Source organism: Nyctereutes procyonoides, unplaced genomic scaffold, assembly GCF_905146905.1.
Source record: "Nyctereutes procyonoides isolate TBG_1078 unplaced genomic scaffold, NYPRO_anot_genome, whole genome shotgun sequence".
NCBI classification, from domain to species: domain Eukaryota; kingdom Metazoa; phylum Chordata; class Mammalia; order Carnivora; family Canidae; genus Nyctereutes; species Nyctereutes procyonoides.
Genome location: NW_026575134.1, coordinates 35,093,180 through 35,104,180, shown reverse-complemented (window position 1 = coordinate 35,104,180; position 11,001 = coordinate 35,093,180). Strand labels below are relative to the sequence as shown.

Below are 11,001 nucleotides of genomic sequence, written 5' to 3'. Positions count from 1 at the left end.
TTCCACAAATGAACCCACTTTAGTATGTCCCGCTGGGAAATGAAGGCAATTGCTTTATGCCTGGGAATTACCAAAGATTTACTTGAAAGTGCTACCTCACACTCAGTGGGAAATAAGTCTAAATGAAAAGGAAGACAATTAGCCCAAATGTGCCAACTTCGACAGTGTTGGTTGGTTGATTCTGAAAGCCCATTTTTATTTCTAGAATCAAAATTTGCAAAAACAAACAACAAACAACAAGGCCCCCCAGTAGTTCTCTAGTCCAAGAATGAACAGGGTTACTTTGCAGGCCACCCATCTTTGTGTCTGAGCCCCTCCCAGGACCTGGGAAGAGTATCCCACTGGACAAATTGCAATCCCTCAGGTCAAGAAAGCTACAGAGCTGACTGAAACAACCAGCAGACCCAAGTTCTCTTGTCAGTCCACCATGCTTCCCCATTGCAACATGGCACATCCTCTGCTCCAAGTTGTCTTCACTTCCTTTCCAGCCACTAGGGCAGCGTTGCTCAATCTAGGGTCCAAGAACTATCTACACTTGCATTAATGCACAGTCCCTAGCCCGTGCTTCTTGAGCACAGATCTCTGAAGGTAGGTTCATTCTTCAACTCACTTGTGTGTAGTCAGACTACCAAGGCTTCTCTTTTCTTCTAGTATATCGCATTTTCCTTCCATTGTTGTTCTTATCCAATTTAAGGTATCTGGGCCATCATTTTATTCTAAGTATCCTTGCAATTGTTCCCTGCTCTGCAATTCTACTCTGTTTCCCCCAGAAACTCACTCCTCACCCACCTCAGTAATGTTGTCAAGTCTCTTCTACTCTCTTAGAGTTATAATTTCCTAATTACTAATCCCACAACCTTGTAGCATCGGACCTCAGTCCCTAATTCTCTAAGGATTTAGAGGCTACCAAATGAGAATTCTCTCCTCCTCTAGACACACACACACCACACACACACACACACACACACATACATCCCTGTCTCCACTGGTCCCATCCTTCACCTTGACTCTGGACCCCACCTTGCCCTCTTTCTCAGAACCTTACACTTTATTATGCCTTTTCTCTCCTGTGTTTTTAGGCAGGTTCTTTTAATTGAACCTTTCCCTTTGGCTTTCTTTTCTCATTGTAGAGCATCACTAGAGTAAAAATTACTATGGGAGTCCCCTCCAATATTCCACTTGGAGTATAATTGCGTTGATAAGGACATGTTCTATACTCAGACACCACACTTGAATATTGTCCATAAATCCTTAATAGAATGAAGAATTATTTAACTTAGTTTTTAATACTTGTGATTATAGAAGTTTTCAAATATATTCAAAAGCAGAGAAACTAGTATAAGGAGCCATCACTTACCCATCACCAAACCTCAGTAATTGTCATCAGTTCATGGATGTATTCAAAAGCCAATCCCATGTATCAAGAGACCACAAGGTGCAACTCCAGATGAAAAGAGCAGATTTCAAAAAATATAACATCCATCCATTATTATAACCAAATAATGGACAGTGATTCCTTAATATCCTCTAATACCCAATCCATAGTCCATTTTCCCAACTGTCTCAAGATGTCTTTATAAGCTGGATTGTTCAAAATCAGGATTCAGTCAAGATTCCCACATTTTATCTTTGTTATGTTTCCAGTTGTTTTTATCCTGTAATAGTCTCCTTGCCTTTATTTTTTTTTGAAAGATTGATTTCTTGGGCCATTTGTTATGCAGATTATCCCAAATTCTTGATTTGGGTGATCATATCCTTACAATGTTGATACCTTGTGTCTCTATCCTTCACACTTCTGGTAAACTGGTAATTACACCAAGAGATTTCATTAGATTTAGGTTCAGTCTTAGTAAGAATACTTCATAGGTCATATTTTTTAAACATGACATAGTAGAGATCACTTTTAGAAAACTCTCCCTCATATCACATCCTCTTCCAACTATTAACCTTTCTATCTCCCCATCCACAGCCAAACATTTCCAAAAAAGGCTGTCTTCTCTTTCTTTCTTTCTTTCTTTCTTTCTTTCTTTCTTTCTTTCTTTCTTTCTTTCTTTCTTCTTTCTTTCTTTCTTCCTTCCTTCCTTCCTTCTTTTCTTTTTTTTTAATTTTTATTTATTTATGATAGTCACACAGAGAGAGAGAGAGAGGCAGAGACACAGGCAGAGGGAGAAGCAGGCTCCATGCCCCGGGAGCCCGACATGGGATTCGATTCTGGGTCTCCAGGATCGCGCCCTGGGCCAAAGGCAGGCGCCAAACCGCTGCGCCACCCAGGGATCCCCCTTCCTTCTTTTCTTTCTTTCTTTCTTTCTTTCTTTCTTTCTTTCTTTCTTTCTTTCTTCTTTCTCTCTCTTCTTTCTTTCTTTCTTTCTTTGATTTTTTTTAAATTTTTTAAAAAAATTTTTTAGCTCCTACCCGCTCTTTAACCCACTCAGATCTGGCTTCTGCCCATATTGCTCCTAGAAACAGTAATGACTTCTATATCACCAAATCAAACAGACATTTTTTTTCAATTCCTATTTTGTTCCAGTAGAAAATTTAGGAGCTTAAAACAAGAATTTATTTTTATCTCTCATGGTCCTGTGGATTGACTGGGGTCAGCTGCACAGTTCTCACCTGGGGTTTCTCAAAGGGCTAGAATCATCTTGACATTCAAGATGGCTTCTTTCCTCACGTCTGATACCCAGGCTGGAATAGCTGGATTAACCTGTGTCTGGCCAGGCCTCTCTCTCTCTTCTTGGTCTCTCTCTCTCTCCCTCTCTTCTTCCATGAGGCATTCTTACAGTTAGTTTGGACTTCTTCACAACATGAATGTCTAAGGAGAAAAGGATTTCTTACATGATGGCTGGCCTCCCTTTGAGCAAGCATTTCAAGAGACCAAGGAGGACATTGAAAGGATTCACATGACCTAAACGCAAAAGTCCCATAGTGTCCCTCTGTGCAGTTTAGTAGTTGAACAGCGGCAACCCTCATCCAACGTGAAGGATGCTCCACAGAGGTATTAATTTCAGGAGGCACCATTCATTGGGGGGCCATCTTCAGAGACTAGGTGTTATATTTCTTTGACTTTTTAACAATTATCAGAGCCTCTGTGGACTATTTATTTTTTGAAATACTTTATTACCTTGTTCCATAACACACCACATTTTTATTCTCTTTCTGCCTCTGATAAAAGTCTATCCATGGTCTTTGCATGCCTCATCTTCCTCTTCCCTTGTCCTGCAGGCCTGACCCTAAGCTTCTTCTTTTTTAGGTCTCCTCTCCCAAAGCCATTTCATTGTCCATAGTTTTGATTAATTCCTAAAACATTCATGATGAAAATATTAGTAACTCCATTCCCATCTATCCTCTGAGTACCATACCCTCACTTTCTTGCAACCTCCCCTTGAATATCCAAAAGTACATTCAACTTAGCATGTCCAAACTGAACTCTCAATGAACCTCTTCCTCCAACTGGGGCTTCTTCCAGAATTTTCTATATCATCCAATGGTACCATCATTTCCTCTTTTTGCACAGAAACCTGAGGGTCATCCTCAATATCTCCCTTTCTCTCCTTTATTGGCTCTATTCATTCTTTCACCAAAACATTATTTCTAACATATTTCAGCTACTCTTCCCCACCTCTATCTCCATTATCACCACCTTCTATCCAGGTTACCATCTCAAACATGTCAACTTTAGGGCTAACCCTTGAAGAGGGTGAGACCCAGGGCAATGCAAGACAGTGCAGAGTTCATCAAAAATACTGGCCCTTGAATGGAGGTCATTATGCATTGGCATCTTTCATTGGCTCTTTGAGATACTGTTAAAAACAGCAACATCAAAACTGAATTGTAGTGATGTTGGTTAAATGATGTTCATTCTGCAACTTCCCACCCTAATTGTAGGACTCAAGAAGATTCTCCATCCAAGGGAAAGGCCTGCTATCTGGTCTCCTTGCATCTACTCTTGTACCTTTAGAATTTCTCCATGCAGTAGCAAAAGAAACCTTTTGCAAAATGAAAATATGGGTCATGCTCTCTGCTTAAAATTCTCTAATGACTTTCAATAGATCTTAGGATAAAGGCAGAAAAAAAACCCAGTCCTTAACATAGCTTCCAACATAAATAAGAGACATGGTCTTCTTTTTTAAATTTTTTTGAAGATTTTATTTATTTATTAGCGAGAGACACAGAGAGGCAGAGACATAGGCAGTGGGAGAAGCAGGCTCCCTGCGGGGAGCCTGATGCGAGACTTGATCCCAGGACCCTGGGATCATGCCCTGAGCCAAAGGAAGATGCTCAACCACTGAGCCACCCAGGTGCCCCTACCCCTTCTTTCTTATCATGACATTTTGACCATGAGTACGAGAACTCAGCTCAATCTTGATTGAACAATAAGGAATTTCAGAAGGTATATGCCCCGTATGACAGGAAGTCCTGAGGTAGCGTGGCCTTGGAGCAGGTTGATTCAGCAACTCCACCTTTATCAAGGGAAAGGTTCTTTCCATATGGCTACTCCACCACCCTTGCTGCCAGCTTCATCTTCAGGAGGAGAAGACGGCTGCAGCTGCCGCCCGCCCCCCCCGACTCCCCACCCCTCACATCCAGATTTGACAAAACTCACAGGAACAATTAAAGACTATCTTTTCTTTTGACTCACACTTAGGAACAAGGAAAGTTGGAAGTCCACAGGAAACTTTCCTTCTCTTCTCATTTGCAAGAATCAGGGCACAAGCTGAATTAAATTTCTGGGAAAGGGACCACTCCCTTGAACTGGGAGTGAAGGCAGTGTCCCCTGAGACAAAACACCGTGTTCCAGGACATCTGAATTCCTGACCAAAATGGAAATTGTGCTGGGAAGGAAGAGAGATGTGGGGATTCTGGGTAAGCTCTCCAGTTTGATCTCACTCCAAGTTCCCCTGGTTCTCTCCACCACGGCTACATGAATCTTCTTTCACATCCTTGTCTGTACCTGCTTCTTTTGGTCAGAATCTTCATACATGCTATTACCTGCCCCAGGAATGCTTCCCCCTGGGTAAATCCAAAGTATCCTTCCAAGCTCGGCTAAAGCATTACTTCCCCTTGGACTCACCCTGACACCTGCAAAAAGATCAGATCTCTCTACTAGATAGACCCTCTTAGAACCATGGATTTCTCCCTTGTAGCATTCACCACTGCTGTAGTTCCACGTGGATTTCTGTGATTATCTCATCAATATTTCTCTTTGGAAGTATTTCAGACTGAAAACAGAGACCACTACTTTATCATCAATGCCTAGTACACTGTCTGACACAGAACAAAACCCCAAAACACAAAACTCAAAGAATCATGAGTTGCATGAATGAAAGAGTTTGAAATCAAAGGGAGTGATTTTAGTTAAGGTGACATTTACCTGGGCATTATAAGATCTGTAATCCAAAATGGAAATCTTTTGAGAGTGAAATTGGTTCACTTAATAATTAAGCCAAGACAATTGGGTAAACCAAGACAGTTCCATGAAAACCAGGATCTATGTTTACCCTCTCTGTCCCTCCACATTATCTAGAGTCTTTCCAATACTTCTGTTGTTGTTGTTGTTGTTATTTGTGGGCATTTCTTTTTGTTTGTTCATTTCAAGTTTTTCCAATACTTCTTCAGGAAAGAATAGGACATGCATTTCCAGAGAACCACACTCACACTGGGGTGCCTCTCTTGAGACTTCCAAGGTGACCTTAATTTTCCTGGCTTATGTCTATGAGCCTTTGGGGGCACATCATACAACTTAAGTACAGATCCGTGGAGTGTCCATAGTTTGCATATTTTTCTATACACGATAGTCATCGAGAAATCTGCTCTGTTACTTGCTGTTAGTGGGAATGTAATGGGGTCTACCTTTCTAGAGCACAATTTGGGAGTTTATCTTCAGAGTCTTCAGAAAATGATATACCCAGCAATTCTACTTGTAGGGATTTGTTCCACAGAACAATCAGATAACACGCCAAGATATTCGTACAAGAATTTACTGTAGAAAAAGTCCCCAGTCCTCTACCCCTCCCTGGATCCACACCGTTTGCCCATCATTGTGCCAAGCTGTTCTACTCTGTGTGGTTGGCCACATGGCTTGCGCTTTGGCCAACAGGATGTGAGCAAATAGGACACCAGTAGAGGCTTGCAAAAGGGCTTGCACATTGCTGCCTCGGAATAGCCACAGGAACACGCTGGGGCTAGCCTCCTGAAGGATAACTCACCCGGACAGACCAGAACTGCCCTGGTTGTCCCAACTGTGAGCATCCTAAAGAAGCCAGTAGCCACCCAGTCGCAGACATGTGAACAAGTCAAAATAAGGATTGCTCAGCTAACAGGGAGCTTACTGCAAAGGTATAAGTGAGCCCAGCAGAGAACAGCCCAGCCGAGCCCAGAGTAGCTGAACTCCTGCAATCTTGTAAAGTAAACAAATGTTTATTCTTATAAGCCACTGCCATTTTATGGTCACTCACTAGGTAGCATTATTGTGTCAAAGGCTACCTGAAACAATTGCAGTACATCCAATAATTGAAGAGTGGCAGGATATCATGCAGCCATTAGGAATGTTGTGTAGGAGGGATCCCTGGGTGGCGCAGCAGTTTGGCGCCTGCCTTTGGCCCAGGGCGCGATCCTGGAGACCCGGGATCGAATCCCACGTCGGGCTTCCGGTGCATGGAGCCTGCTTCTCCCTCTGCCTGTGTCTCTGCCTCTCTCTCTCTCTGTGACTATCATAAATAAAAAAATAAAAAAAAAAAAAAAAAAGGAATGTTGTGTAGGGGATCCCTGGGTGGCTGGGCAGGTTTGGCGCCTGCCTTTGGCCCAGGGGTCAATCCTGGGGCCACGGGATCGAGTCCCGCATCAGGCTCCCGGCATGGAGCCTGCTTCTCCCTCTTCCTGTGTCTCTGCCTCTCTCTCTTTCATAAATAAATAAATCCTAAAAAAAAAAAAGAAAGAAAGAAAAAGGACACTTTTTTGTTGTGTAGATGGACACTGACTGGAAATGTTCACAAGAGACTGATAAATTAGAGAAGGAATGCAAAACACTGTATACAATATGACACCATTTTCATAAAACATACATGTCTGCACCTGCAAATGAAAGTGTCAGGTCTGATATACAACAAGAGGCTTGACATGGTTATCTCTGGGTGGTAGGATTTGGGGTGTTTTTCATCTTTTGTTTATCCACATTCACAGTTCTATAAGAATATGTGTTACTTGCATAATTTTTCAGGCAGAGAAAAAAACATATTTGTTATGGAGTACAACATCTGTTTGATGACCTTTCGGTTTACCAGTAATAAATAATCCTGAGTGGCTTTCAGGTACCTGTTAGGGTAGGGTCATTGGTACTTTATGTCTACAACATCCTGTGCGGGGAAACTTGGAAACATCGCCTCTTCTGAGATCCACCAAGGAGTGTGGGTAGTAGAACATACTTCTCTAATCCCCCCACCCCCCAGCAAACCTGAGAAGAGAAGCTCTGTGGGTGGAGGTGGCTTCACACCAGTTTAGAAGAAACCTATGTTTCCAGCCCCCTGTTAGAGCCAGGACACCGCAGAACCCCTTCCCCCAGAGACAAGGGCTGAGGACACTGGGAGCAGACCAGAGCACCCTGGCAACTTCCTGCCTACAGGGCTTAGTTACAACCCTTGAACAAACAAAAGAGACCTTTCTCTAAATCCCTACTGATGGCTATCAAATTCCATACATTCAGAATAAGGAATTCAATGCCCTAGGGCAGACCAAGCATCCCTAACACTAATTCCTTCCTACCTCCCACCCTCCTCCCTCCCTCCCTCCCTTCCTTCCTTCCTTCCTTCCTTCCTTCCTTCCTTCCTTCCTTCTTCTTTCCCTCCCTCTCTCTCTCCCTCCCTCTCTTTCTCTCCCTTCCTGCCTCTTTCTCTCTCCTTCCCCCCTTCCTTATCCAACATTTTACAGTTAGATCCTCATTTAAAATCTGCCCTACTTTATAGCAACTCTATCCCTGCACTCTGTCAATCCTCAATTTGTAATAAATCCCACATTCTTTTTTTTTTTTCTGCCACAAGTGCTGCTGTTGCTCACACCTGCTTCACAGAGCTGGTGAAATCACACATCAGGCTGAGGGGTTCTACAGCAGCCATATAATAATAGTATTATTATATGTAATCTCATTCCAGCTAGCTGTCCCTAAAAACCTGGATTTCTTTTTCACATTACTACTTATTTCCTCATTTCCCCCCTAATTTGAGTGGATCTTAAGCTTTTCAATCTTTTCTATGCCCCAAAACCTCTGCTTTCTGCCCCCTCATACTCCATGGAGACACTGAGTCTTAACATGTCAGATCCAAAAGCTGGCCTTCCTCCTCCTCCAACTGCCTTCTTGTGTCCTGTTAACCAACACGCCCCCCCCAGCTGCCACCCCCATCTCCCGCCAAAGTTCTTGGTCCCAATCCAACAGGTTTCCCCAGGACAGACAGAAGTCCATAAGGTGCTCCAGGTGATGCGTGGATCTTCTGAAATTAATGCAGAATTTTGTTCTTATGTCAATGTTTAGGTGCGAGTACCTGGCTTCCATCTAATTTCCTTGATGGAGAACTTTGCTTCATCAGTTGCCTATTCTTTCTTGCATTTTTTTAGGCTCTTCCGTTTTCCACTGGCATCCTCTTCCCTCTCTACAAATAATCTAGGGCCGTGGACAACCATAAAGTATAATTGCCAGGTATATTAGTCTATCCAGGCTGCCATAACAAAATATCACAGGCCGGGTGGCTTTAAGAACAGATTTATTTTTCCATGTTTTGAATGTTGGACATCCAATATCAGAGCCCCCGCGGCTGGTCTCTGGTGAGGACTCTTCCTGGATCATAGATAGCCACCTTCTTGCTATATCCTAAGATGGCCTTTCTCTGGTGTGTGCATGCAGGCAAGCTATGAGGGGGAGATCTCTCTCTTCTATTTCTTCTTCCCTTCATAATACCATTAGTCGTATCAGATTACGCCCCTGCACTCATGAGCTCATTTAACCTTTATTACCTCCTGAAGACTTCATCTCCAACTATTGTCACACTGGGAGTTCGGGCTTCCACGTATGATAGAGGGAGGGTAGCAGGCAGGAAACACAGTTCAGTTAATAGCACCGGAGATAAAAATAGCTTGGTCTGAGATATCAAGGTTGTACTCTTTGTTAAATTGGCAATGGTTTCCTAACTCATCTTCCTGCTCTTTAATCCTGGCACAGTCATCGTTAACTGGAGGGAGAGACAGGGAAGTGCCCTTCCCCCAGGTAAGATAAGGCTCTGGAAAGTCTTGTTCACTGGAGAGTAGTTCTTTGTCATGGAGAGCACTCTGAGCCTAATGGTTACTGGGTTCAGAATGGTTACTTTAGAACATTGTCTTTTTTTTTTTTTTTTTTTTTTAGAACATTGTCTTCTTCACACGACTCTTACAGCCAGTTGTCTCGGGCACAATGGCAACTCTTAAGGGAAAACTGATTGCACCAGTTGCAGAAGAAGAGGTAGCGATCCCAAACAATAAGATCACTGTAGTTGGTGTTGGACAAGTTGGTATGGCATGTGCCATCAGCATTCTGGGAAAGTCTCTGGCTGATGAACTTGCCCTTGTGGATGTTTTAAAAGATAAACTCAAAGGAGAAATGATGGATCTACAGCATGGGAGCTTATTTCTTCAGACACCTAAAATTGTGACAGATAAAGATTACTCTGTGCCTGCCAATTCTAAGATTGTGGTGGTGACTGCAGGAGTCCGCCAGCAGGAGGGAGAGAGCCGCCTCAATCTGGTGCAAAGGAATGTTAATGTCTTCAAATTCATTATTCCTCAGATAGTCAAGTACAGTCCTCATTATATCATAATTGTGGTTTCCAACCCAGTGGATATTCTTACATATGTTACCTGGAAACTAAGTGGACTACCCAAGCACCGTGTGATTGGAAGTGGGTGAAATCTGGATTCTGCTAGATTTTGCTATTTTAAGGCTGAAAAATTTGGCATTCATCCCAGCAGCTGCCATGGATGGATTTTGGGAGAACATGGCGACTCAAGTGTGGCTGTGTGGAGTGGAGTGAATGTGGCAGGTGTTTCTCTTCAGGAACTGAATCCAGAAATGAGAACAGACAACGGCAGTGAAAATTGGAAGGAGGTGCATAAGACGGTGGTTGGAAAGTGCCTATGAAGTCATCAAACTAAAAGGATATACCAACTGGGCTATTGGATTAAGTGTGACTGATCTCATCGAATCCATGTTGAAAAATCTCTCCAGGATTCATCCAGTGTCAACAATGGTGAAGGGCATGTATGATATTGAGAACGAAGTCTTCCTGAGTCTTCCGTGTATCCTGAATGCTTGGGGCTTAACCAGTGTGATCAACCAAAAGCTGAAGGATGATGAGGTTGCCCAGCTCTAGAAAAGTGTAGATACCTTGTCGGACATCCAGAAAGACCTAAAAGATCTGTGACTTCTGGCTTCTAGGCTGTAGAAATTTAAAACCATGATGTGATTAACTGTGAGCCTTTAGTTTTTCATCCATATACATGGATCACAGTTTGCTTTTATCTTCCTAAATATGTGAATCTGGGCTCACAGAATCAAAGCCCATGCTTGGTTTAATGCTTGCAATATTAGCCTTGAATAAATACAATTAACTATTGTAGTGTGGAAAAAAAAAAAAAAAGAATGGTTACTTTCCCCTTCTACCTACCAGAGACAGAAGGTGATTTTTCTCTTGACACTTCACCATGAGAACCTGGTGGCATTCATGGCGGTAAAACCCATAAAAGTCTGCCCTCTGCCCTCAAGCCTATAGCACTCAGGAGATGCTCACTCTCCCTGTAGCCCACACATTGACTCCAGCAATTCAGCAAAATTGCCATTTTAGTGTTCCTATCAGTTTTTGCTTCCAGCAGCTTCTGCTCCAGGTAAACTAACCGTGGCTCTGCATTCACCTATCTGTCCGGATTTGAGGGTGATGGTTTGCTCTGCAATCTCAATTTTCTGGTGGGTCCAAGAAGTCACTGATT

At 42.9% G+C, this 11,001-nt stretch overlaps 1 pseudogene; it reads left to right on the top strand.

Annotated features, from left to right (window-relative positions):
• The first annotated feature begins 9,433 nt into the window (after window positions 1-9,433).
• LOC129494298 (L-lactate dehydrogenase B chain-like) lies at window positions 9,434-10,597 on the top strand (annotated as a pseudogene).
• Window positions 10,598-11,001: the final 404 nt, after the last annotated feature.